Genomic DNA, 12177 nt, shown 5'->3' with positions numbered 1-12177 from the left:
CCAACGTCATGGTGGGCAGCGGTTATAATGCTTTGGCTGATTAGTGTACTTGATCAAGGGAATTTGCATATCATCCTCCGAGATATGTTAATGGACAGTTTCGGAGAAAAATGGCCACGTGGCAATTTGAATTTTGCAAAATTATTTTTATTTACACTGGTATTTACGAGAAAAAAATGGAAATAAAAGCAACTTTCAAAATTCCACTATTTTTGTAGCATTGTAAACAGAAACGAAAAAAAGGATAAGAAAAAATTTAAATTATATCTCATAAAATTATGGCAGTTCCTCCACTTCTCTATGGCAGTGAGATCTAAACACCTATCAAGCGTCTGAAATAAGCTTCGTAAGAGCTAGAGCTATAAAAGAATGTACCACATTAGATAAACTAAAAAATATAGATGTTTGGAAAGAGCTAAAAGTTGGTCCAATAATTAATATACAGGGTGATTCAAAAAGAATACCACAACTTTAAAAATGTGTATTTAATGAAAGAAACATAATATAACCTTCTGTTATACGTCATTACAAAGAGAATTTAAAAACGTTTTTTTTCACTCAAAAACAAATTCAGAGATGTTCAATATGGCCCCCTCCAGACACTCGAGCAATATCAACCCGATACTCCAACTCGTTCCACACTCTCTGTAGCATATCAGGCGTAACAGTTTGGATAGCTGCTGTTATTTCTCGTTTCAAATCATCAGTGGTGGCTGGGAGAGGTGGCCGAAACACCATATCCTTAACATACCTCCATAAGAAAAAATCGCAGGGGGTAAGATCAGGGCTTCTTGGAGGCCAGTGATGAAGTGCTCTGTCATGGGCTGCCTGGCGGCCGATCCATCGCCTCGGGTAGTTGACTGTTTATACCAACGTTTAATACACCACCTATCAGGAGGTTTAACACCATACGTCGTTCGAAATGCACGCTGAACAACTGTCGTCGATTCACTTCTGCCGTACTCAATAACACAAAAAGCTTTCTGTTGAGCGGTCGCCATCTTAGCATCAACTGACGCTGACGCCTAGTCAACAGCGCCTCAAGCGAACAAATGTACAACTAAATGAAACTTTATAGCTCCCTTAATTCGCCGACAGATAGTGCTTAGCTCTGCCTTTTGTCGTTGCAGAGTTCTGAATTCCTAAAGTTGTGGTATTCTTTTTGAATTACCCTGTACAATGTTATCGTTTTAATTTGCGATAAGTAAATATCTTGAAAATAAGGTATCGTCCAAAAAAAGATCTCGGTATAAAGTTAATATTTGTGAAAGGGGCATCTGTCTGTGCTACAGCTGGCCACCTCTTAACCACCTCTTCTGCATGGGAGGGGTCAACTTCATATTTCCAAATGAGAACCCTCTCGGAAACCCCCCCCCCTCTCATTTTTTATTGGATATTCTGATTCTACGCCAAAAATACGTGTGGTTTACTGAAACCATTTTTTCCCATTCGTGATAGATGGCACTGTAATAGACAGATATCAAATGTGCTTGTTTTGTTATTAAGAATCGATGCATTTGATTCTACGTTTCATTTACGATGTAAATGAAAATCGTTTTTCGTGCGATGCGTCGTATTCGAGATATTTAGTTGTTTGAAGTTAAAACAAATAACCTGTATAATTAAGATACCGGTATGAACTAAACCATGGATGTGTTACTAATAACAGGCATGCTGTAGATTTTGCAGCTGCGAGTGTTAATGTATCCGTTATAGACTCCTGGAAATGGAAAAAAGAACACATTGACACCGGTGTGTCAGACCCACCATACTTGCCACGGACACTGCGAGAGGGCTGTACAAGCAATGATCACACGCACGGCACAGCGGACACACCAGGAACCGCGGTGTTGGCCGTCGAATGGCGCTAGCTGCGCAGCATTTGTGCACCGCCGCCGTCAGTGTCAGCCAGTTTGCCGTGGCATACGGAGCTCCATCGCAGTCTTTAACACTGGTAGCATGCCGCGACAGCGTGGACGTGAACCGTATGTGCAGTTGACGGACTTTGAGCGAGGGCGTATAGTGGGCATGCAGGAGGCCGGGTGGACGTACCGCCGAATTGCTCAACACGTGGGGCGTGAGGTCTCCACAGTACATCGATGTTGTCGCCAGTGGTCGGCGGAAGGTGCACGTGCCCGTCGACCCGGGACCGGACCGCAGCGACGCACGGATGCACGCCAAGACCGTAGGATCCTACGCAGTGCCGTAGGGGACCGCACCGCCACTTCCCAGCAAATTAGGGACACTGTTGCTCCTGGGGTATCGGCGAGGACCATTCGCAACCGTCTCCATGAAGCTGGGCTACGGTCCCGCACACCGTTAGGCCGTCTTCCGCTCACGCCCCAACATCGTGCAGACCGCCTCCAGTGCTGTCGCGACAGGCGTGAATGGAGGGACGAATGGAGACGTGTCGTCTTCAGCGATGAGAGTCGTTTCTGCCTTGGTGCCAATGATGGTCGTATGCGTGTTTGGCGCCGTGCAGGTGAGCGCCACAATCAGGACTGCATACGACCGAGACACACAGGGCCAACACCCGGCATCATGGTGTGGGGAGCGATCTCCTACACTGGCCGTACACCACTGGTGATCGTCGAGGGGACACTGAATAGTGCACGGTACATCCAAACCGTCATCGAACCCATCGTTCGCCCGCATCTCGTGGTCGTGCGGTAGCGTTCTCGCTTCCCATGCCCGGGTTCCCGGGTTCGATTCCCGGCGGGGTCAGGGATTTTCTCTGCCTCGTGATGGCTGGGTGTTGTGTGCTGTCCTTAGGTTAGTTAGGTTTAAGTAGTTCTAAGTTCTAGGGGACTGATGACCATAGATGTTAAGTCCCATAGTGCTCAGAACCAACCAACGAACCCATCGTTCGACCATTCCTAGACCGGCAAGGGAACTTGCTGTTCCAACAGGACAATGCACGTCCGCATGTATCCCGTGCCACCCAACGTGCTCTAGAAGGTGTAAGTCAACTACCCTGGCCAGCAAGATCTCCGGATCTGTCCCCCATTGAACATGTTTGGGACTGGATGAAGCGTCGTCTCACGCGGTCTGCACGTCCAGCACGAACGCTGGTCCAACTGAGGCGCCAGGTGGAAATGGCATGGCAAGGCGTTCCACAGGACTACATCCAGCATCTCTACGATCGTCTCCATGGGAGAATAGCAGCCTGCATTGCTGCGAAAGGTGGATATACACTGTACTAGTGCCGACATTGTGCATGCTCTGTTGCCTGTGTCTATGTGCCTGTGGTTCTGTCAGTGTGATCATGTGATGTATCTGACCCCAGGAATGTGTCAATAAAGTTTCCCCTTCCTGGGACAATGAATTCACGGTGTTCTTATTTCAATTTCCAGGAGTGTATTTCAAAAGCTGACGTACGTAGTTTTGAACAAATTTTCTCTGGATTTACGTGATTGAAAACGGGTCTGTACCTACCGTTGGCGTTTACACTGAAAATGGAAAGAAAATTTGGTCTAGTAGCATTAGAAGCGAATAGGGAACATCTTTTTATGTGACTTATGAGTAACTGTTTAGAGTATTTTCACCGAATTATCTTGAGAGGGTGAACTCTTGTAAAACTGAACCAGCCAAGAGTTATTTTAAACCTCAGACTGGTTTTCAAGACACGATTTAAAACTGCTTAATCGTATGTGTTCAGCAGTTAAGGGCCCCAGTAAGTCATTATTTGCTAATTTAGGTGAATAATGTAATTTGACACATAGTTTTGATACCATGTAATAGTAACAACATTTACAGCCATTGAAATAAAAACTAATCGAAAGTACTTAATCAGCTTAACGTTAACTAATCTACCGTCCAGAAGTAGCCAAAAATGAAGAACAGTATTTAATTAGAATCTGTCTTAGAAAGAGAGAATATTCAGAGCTCTTGGTTAAAGCGTATAATAAACAAATAAGAAGCTAAGTTAAGAAGATGCTGTTTATAAAATTTTGAAGTCATTTATAGTTTGGCGTGTATCGAATAATAATGTGAATATTAAATGTGACAGATACGTCGAAAAAAACCAATTCATCCCACTCATTTATCCAACACACATCCCACGTGATCATTCTTGTTAGGTGAAGGAAAAAAGGACAGCTATTTAAATTCATTAACAACTCACTCAGATAGAACCGATACAGCGGTTTCATTTTATGTTAATTACAGTCGCCGACAGAAATAAATGAGCAACTAATTTCGTATTATAATACGGCGAGGTTGTAGCTTTTAAATCAGCTGAAATAAAACCGAGACATCGACGCATAGTTTATGACCGTGAGACGCAAAATGCAGTAGACTTGTTACTGCTGGACCCACAATTTCTTAAAAACTCGAATTCCTATGTACAAACCTTCCATTTCACGCATCTCAATGTATATGACGTCATATCCACTGAACCATCTGTCATAAAACTATATAATTTTGGACGTACATTTAGTGGTACATGTGGTCTACTCTCTGCAAAATGTGTTGCGAATAGAATCGATAGTAAAGATGTAATGAATTAAAACTTCATGACTGCTGTTGAAGTTTTGATTGACTAACAACGAAAACGTACTAAGCGATAAACTTTTTTCCTTTCGTTAAATTCTCGAGAAAAAGTTTAGAAATGGTTTTCAATTATCTATATGGTTTTTTGGAAGTCTCTGAGTGCTCTCTTTCTCAAATATTGGAAGAATATAGTGTGTTCCGCGCAGTAAGTTACGGAGCAACAAGGTATATAAACAAGTTTATTTTGATTTTCTGTGTTAAACCTTCAACGTACAATGCCCGTAATGGTTAGATTTTTACAGCATTTAAAATTTTTAAATCAATAATTATATGAAACATCGAAAATAAAATTTTTGTTGCCCGTGGATGCCCTTAAATAGTCGACCTGCAACTTGCAACGTATGGGTGACCGTTTTAGAGGTTTAGTAACATACAGGATGTTTCCCAGTTTCTGTTACAGGCTTCGAAGGGTTTAGAGAGGGCTTACTACATAAAGCTTTCATAAGAAATTTATGAACGGAAATATACCGTCTGAAAATAAAATAAATTTAATAGCAGAATCACTTTCAAGTTATATCGTCCCTCTCTGCTCTTTAGTATTTACAGGGTGTTTCAAAAATGACCGGTATATTTGAAACGGCAATACAAACTAAACGAGCAGCGATAGAAATACACCGTTTGTTGCAATATGCTTGGGACAACAGTACATTTTCAGGCAGACAAACTTTCGAAATTACAGTAGTTACAATTTTCAACAACAGATGGCGCTGCGGTCTGGGAAACTCTATAGTACGATATTTTCCACATATCCACCATGCGTAGCAATAATATGGCGTAGTCTCTGAATGAAATTACCCGAAACCTTTGACAACGTGTCTGGCGGAATGGCTTCACATGCAGATGAGATGTACTGCTTCAGCTGTTCAATTGTTTCTGGATTCTGGCGGTACACCTGGTCTTTCAAGTGTCCCCACAGAAAGAAGTCACAGGGGTTCATGTCTGGCGAATAGGGAGGCCAATCCACGCCGCCTCCTGTATGTTTCGGATAGCCCAAAGCAATCACACGATCACCGAAATATTCATTCAAGAAATTAAAGACGTCGGCCGTGCGATGTGGCCGGGCACCATCTTGCATAAACCACGAGGTGTTCGCAGTGTCGTCTAAGGCAGTTTGTAGCGCCACAAATTCACGAAGAATGTCCAGATAGTGTGATGCAGTAATCGTTTCGGATCTGAAAAATGGGCCAATGATTCCTTTGGAAGAAATGGCGGCCCAGACCAGTACTTTTTGAGGATGCAGGGACGATGGGACTGCAACATGGGGCTTTTCGGTTCCCCATATGCGCCAGTTCTGTTTATTGACGAAGCCGTCCAGGTAAAAATACGCTTCGTCAGTAAACCAAATGCTGCCCACATGCATATTGCCGTCATCAATCCTGTGCACTATATCGTTAGCGAATGTCTCTCGTGCAGCAATGGTAGCGGCGCTGAGGGGTTGCCGCGTTTGAATTTTGTATGGATAGAGGTGTAAACTCTGGCGCATGAGACGATACGTGGACGTTGGCGTCATTTGGATCGCAGCTGCAACACGGCGAACGGAAACCCGAGACCGCTGTTGGATCACCTGCTGCACTAGCTGCGCGTTGCCCTCTGTGGTTGCCGTACGCGGTCGCCCTACCTTTCCAGCACGTTCATCCGTCACGTTCCCAGTCCGTTGAAATTTTTCAAACAGATCCTTTATTGTATCGCTTTTCGGTCCTTTGGTTACATTAAACCTCCGTTGAAAACTTCGTCTTGTTGCAACAACACTGTGTTCTAGGCGGTGGAATTCCAACACCAGAAAAATCCTCTGTTCTAAGGAATAAACCATGTTGTCTACAGCACACTTGCACGTTGTGAACAGCACACGCTTACAGCAGAAAGACGACGTACAGAATGGCGCACCCACAGACTGCGTTGTCTTCTATATCTTTCACATCACTTGCAGCGCCATCTGTTGTTGAAAATTTTAACTACTGTAATTTCGAAAGTTTGTCCGCCTGAAAATGTACTGTTGTCCCAAGCATATTGCAACAAACGGTGTATTTCTATCGCTGCTCGTTTAGTTTTTATTGCCATTTCAAATATACCGGTCATTTTTGAAACACCCTGTAAGTGTTTTGATTTTAATCTAAGATGTGGTCGGGATTGTTAGGAAAAAGGAAAAGGATATAAATTTGCAGAGTATATTCTGTAGGCTCGTAATTGCGGCTTACATATATGCCGACGATAACCAAGGTTGTTACACAGGCACAAGTATTAGCAAAAATGGGTACAGTTTTGCTTTTAGCGGTTTAATTTCGTTACCTAAACTCGTGGCTAGCTCAAAGATAATCAGAAGCAGCATGAAACTGTTACTGTTATTGCCCGTTAAATTAATTGTTGCGAAGAGAGAGACGATGTAACCACCCACGTAGCGTAAGGATTTGTACTCTTGATAAATAATTTCGTTGATAGCAAGCTGGATTCATTTTAGGTTAATCATTTCCTCGACAGAAATAAACGTAACTGCAAACTCAAAGATATCGTGAACCAAACCTAAGCCTTGTTGTCTACCGCAGTTAAATCTAGAGATAAGATGTCCATAAATACAAATAATGTCTTTACATTTGATATTAAAATGCATATTTTATTAACATTTTTAACACAAAGCACATCGTTGTAGGTTTTATACTTATTTGTCGCATTAGCTACAGTTTTTATCGACAGAAATACACTCAGTTTTGAGCTTTCTTTACAGTTCACATTTACGCGTCTGGTATAGGCTTAGTTTAATTTTGTAGGGCTTTTCAGGAGACGTCACAAAGTTTTCCACTTAACGTTAGGCACACAAACTGAGAAGAGGGCACCGCCGTCAATTGTGACGGCACGTGGCATTTCCGACCGACCAAAACAAAGGCTGCGAGAAACTGGTTACGTTCGCAGTTAGAAGGGTTGACTGTGGAGCTCCACGGACGTGTCGCACTTCCGAATCTGAATAGAACGCCCTTCGTAATGGAGAAGAGAACCCGGTGACGAATACGTTTCTTATGCCATGGGTTCTTGCAGAGCACAAAGATCGGAGCTCATTATCTCCGCTATATGCGTACCGTGAAGAGGAACTCATTTCTGTAATTCTATGGAAAATGACTACATAAAGTATGTTCGTAGCTCAGATAAAAGAGTAACATTTCTTAATTTACCAGTCTAAAGAAATATTTCTTTCACATATTGTTCATCTCTTTTATGGAAAATAGATGTGTTGTCAGTGACGGCTGTACCTGGCAACACTCTAGACGAAATTTCCGAGATCAGCTGCAGTTTTTGTCGGCGGTGTAATGGTAGTGCACTAGGAAATAATTTAAAAAATGTTAAATAGTAAAAAAATGTGGGTCCCGTAACCAAGTTGATGATTCCGCTTTAAGCCACAGATATTTCTTAAGTAGTTTTCTTTGGCTGTTTCCATATTGGGTCTTTTGTATCCTCGTTCCGTGGACTTCAGCCATAGCTTACAGTCTTTTTTATTATCATTACAGTGAGCGCACGTAAGATCACTGTTCAGAGTACCTGAAGAAGAGAGTCGTCGAAATACTGTGCACACATTGGAATATCCGAGCGCGTAACATGAATATATTTGTTAATTGTGGCCAAGCACCCAAATACAATCCTCATTAACACCTGAGCTAATTTAACGTAGTCTCATAATAAACTAAAATTAATCATCATTGGAAACAAAAAAATTGTAAACTTCCATAAATACCAAAGGAAATTTGACAATGAGCTGTGGTAACGATGACCTCGGTTTTATAGCTACGAGTATAACGGCTAAGCAATTTTTATTTGACAGCGAGTAGAATTCTTTCCACACGTAGTAATTTAGTAACAGAACAGTAATTCAGTTGGACTAGGTGAGGGGGAAGAAGTCTTGCGATTAGTTATTAACTATCTACGGACGGATTTATTTAGTAAAAAGAAAAAAGTGTGTTACGCGTGTGTTACCTAAGACTTACAATGAAGATGTTTTTATATAAAATACAAAGAAGCCATGTTTATATATTCTGTAGCAGTACATATTTGTTACAGTAGAAATTATACTGGACTATATGGATGAATTAAATATTGGCTTCTGAATAATTACATAAGAATTTTTATTCTTTTGGCCCATAAGATTCTTATTCTCTGTGAAGTCCAGAAAACAGTTCGTTTTTCCCTATGCACAAATAAACATTAAGCTTCTCGCGACTAGTTGATTGACTTACCTCGCTGTTCGCCATTTCGAATCTGCCTCCCAACTCAGACACAACTGTCCAGCGTCCAACACCATCTTGGCGAACAACTTGGTTCGGAATGTTACAGAAAAGGTCAATAAATTGACATCTTTTGAAAACTACTAATGCATATAAAAGCTAAAACCTTACCATCTTCAGAAATTACTGATACAACAACCCATTTTTTGGCAGATGATTATCATCATCTGCATCCCTAGAGGAGGCACTCACACAGCTATCATCACTCTCTCTCCATATGCCACACCTGCCAACCAGCGAATACGCTCCTGCCTCTTACTTAGCCGGCCATTGTGGCCGAGCGGTTCTAGGCGCTTCAGTCTGGAACCGCTCGACCGCTACGGTCGCAGGTTCGAATCTTGCCTCGGGCATGGATGTGATTGATGTCCTTAGGTTAGTTAGGTTTAAGTAGTTCTAAGTTCTAGGGGACTAATGACCTCAGATGTTGAGTCCCATAGTGCTCAGAGCCATTTTGAACCTCTTACTTAGAATACCGCAGCATTAATTTTTTTAAAGATAACAGTTCTCTTGCGAGTGCCTAAGACACACATTTTTAGTTATTTACTTATATAGCTGGCCACACCGAAGTCAGTTCATTGCCTCACTCATTAATCTCTTCCACTGGTCTCTGCAATGGACATGTTCTCATGAGCTTCCAGGTTCTCCAGGCCTTTCTTGTATGCATCTATAAACCTCAGTTTCAGTGTACCAACTGGTCTCGTTCCTTGCAGCGTCCCTTCTAACACTGTGTGAGGTTACGACTGAACCACTGACAAATCCTTTGGATATCAGAAAGAGCTATTCTGGGTGACCATTCTGGTATTCAGCTCACTTTCCGAAGAATCACTTGAATTGGGTTACAGGTGTCACGCAATGTATAACTTAATGAATTTAGTTTATTTAGTTTATTAAACAGGGGTGATTGTAGTACACGTGAAACATGGGCTTTGTAACTCACAAGACGATAAGATAGGGAGTTTCATCAAACTACTGACTGAAACGATGGTCGCTATAAAGCCATGTTTACTACAATTTACTGTGGACTTCAGGTTAAACACAGATACACAAACACATTAAATCATTACGCTAATTGAGTGTTAACAGAAGTATACAATGGATTCAAAATAACACCACCTTGACAAAGGTCGAGCAATAGGAATTATTCTTCAAGAATCAAGTAAACCAAGATCGTTAGCAATTCTTAAAAAAGTCTTCGCTAAGATGGTCCTTCGAGAATAATATAACTTCGACATCGCCCGCGAACTGACCCAATGTCAAACATGTATATTGGGTTAAAAGGCTGAGGTAAACACGTTACAGTTAACATGAAATCTGGACGAACAATCAAGTTCGCGGAAGTCACACAGTGATTGCCAAATGTTAATCATAGAGACTGATTATATAATGGTAAGACAGAGATTTCGGAATAAGGTTTTAAACTGTAAGACATTTCCAGGGGCAGATGTGTTCTCTGACAATAATTCATTGGTTATGACACGAAGATTAAAACGAAGAAATTGCAAAAAAGCAGGATTTTAAGGCGATGGGACCTGAATAAACTGAATCAACAAGAGTTTGCAGTGATTTTCAGAGGGAGCATTAGGGAAAGATTGACAAGAACAGGGGAAAGGAATACAGTAGAAGAAGAATGAGAAGCTTTCAGGGATGAAATAGTGAAGGCAACAGAGGATTAAGTAGGTAAAAAAATGAGGGCTGGTTGGGTAATACAAGAGATATTGAATTTAATCGATGAAAGGAGAAAATATAAAAATTCAATAAATGAAGCGGGCGAATGGGAATACAAACGTCTAAAAAATGAGATCAAAAGGAAGTGCCAAATGGCTAAGCAGGAACGGCTAGAGAACAAATATAAGGATGAAGAAGCATATATTACTAGGGATAAGACAGATGCTACCGAAAAATTAAAGACACCTTTGGAGAAAAGAGAACAACCTGTATGAATATCAAGAGCTCAAATGGGAATCCAGTCCTAAGAAAGAAGGGAAAGCAGAAAGGTCGAAGGAGCGTATAGAGGGTCTATACAAGGGAGATGTATTACACGGCAGTATTATGGAAATGGAAGAGGACGTAGATGAAGAGGAGAAGGGAGATATGATACTGCGTGAAGAATTTGACAGAGCACTGAAAGACGAAACAAGGAACCAGGAGTAGACAACATTCCGTTATAGCTATTGATAGCCTTGGGAGAGCGAGCCATCACAAAACTCTTCCATCTGGTGAGCAAGATGTATGAGACAGGCGAAATACCTTAGACTTCAAGAAGAATATAATAATTCCAATTACAAAGAAAACAGGTATTGACAGATGTGAAAATTACCCGACTATCACTTTGATAGGTCACGGTTGCAAAATACTAACACGAATACTATACAGACGAATGGAGGAAATGATAGAAGTCGACCTCGGGGAAGATCCGTTTGGATTCCGTAGAAATGTTGGAACACATGAGGCAATACTGGCCCTATGACTTATCTTAGAAGATACGTTAAGGAAAGCAAACCTATGTTTATAGCGTTTGTAGACTTCGAGGAAGCTTTTGACAATGTTGACTGGAGTACTCTCTTTCAAATTCTAAAGACGGTAGGGGTAAAATACAGGGAGCGAAAGGCTATTTACAATTTGTACAGGAACCAGATGGCAGCTATAAGAGTCGAGGGGGACGAAAGGGAAGCAGAGGTTGAGAAGGAAGTAAGACAGGGTTGTAGCTATCCCCGATGTTATTGAAACTGTATATTGAGCAGGCAGTAAAGGAAACAAAAGAAATAGTTGGTGTAGGAATTAAAGTCCAGAGAGAAGAAATAAAAACCTTGAGGTTTGTTGATGACATTGTAATTTTGTCAGAGACAGCAAAGGACTTGGAAGAGCAGTTGAACGGATGGACAGTGTCTTGAGAATAGGATATAAGGTGAACATCAACAAAAGCAAAACAAGGATAATTCAATGTAGTCGAATTATATCAGATGATACTGAGGGAATTAGATTAGGAAACGAGACACGTAAAGTGGTAGGTGAGTTTCGTTGTTTGGGAAGCAAAATTACTGATGATGGGCGAAGTAGGGAGATATAAAATGTAGACTGACAATGGCAATAAAAGCGTTTCTCAAGAAGAGAAATTATTTAACATCGAGTACAGATTTAAGTGTCTGGAAGTCCTTCCTGAAAGTATTTGTATTGAGTGTAGCCATATATGGAAGTGAAACATGGACGATAAATAGTTTAAAAAAGAAGAGAATAAAAGCTTTTGAAATGTGTCGCTACAGATATTGCTGAAGATTAGATGGGTAGATTATGTAACTAATGAGGAGAAATTTGTGGCACAACCTGACTAGAAGAAGGGATCGGTTGGTAGGACACATTCTGA

This window comes from Schistocerca cancellata, chromosome 2 (genome assembly GCF_023864275.1).
Source record: "Schistocerca cancellata isolate TAMUIC-IGC-003103 chromosome 2, iqSchCanc2.1, whole genome shotgun sequence".
NCBI lineage: Eukaryota > Metazoa > Arthropoda > Insecta > Orthoptera > Acrididae > Schistocerca > Schistocerca cancellata.
Note: the sequence above shows the minus strand (reverse complement) of the source record.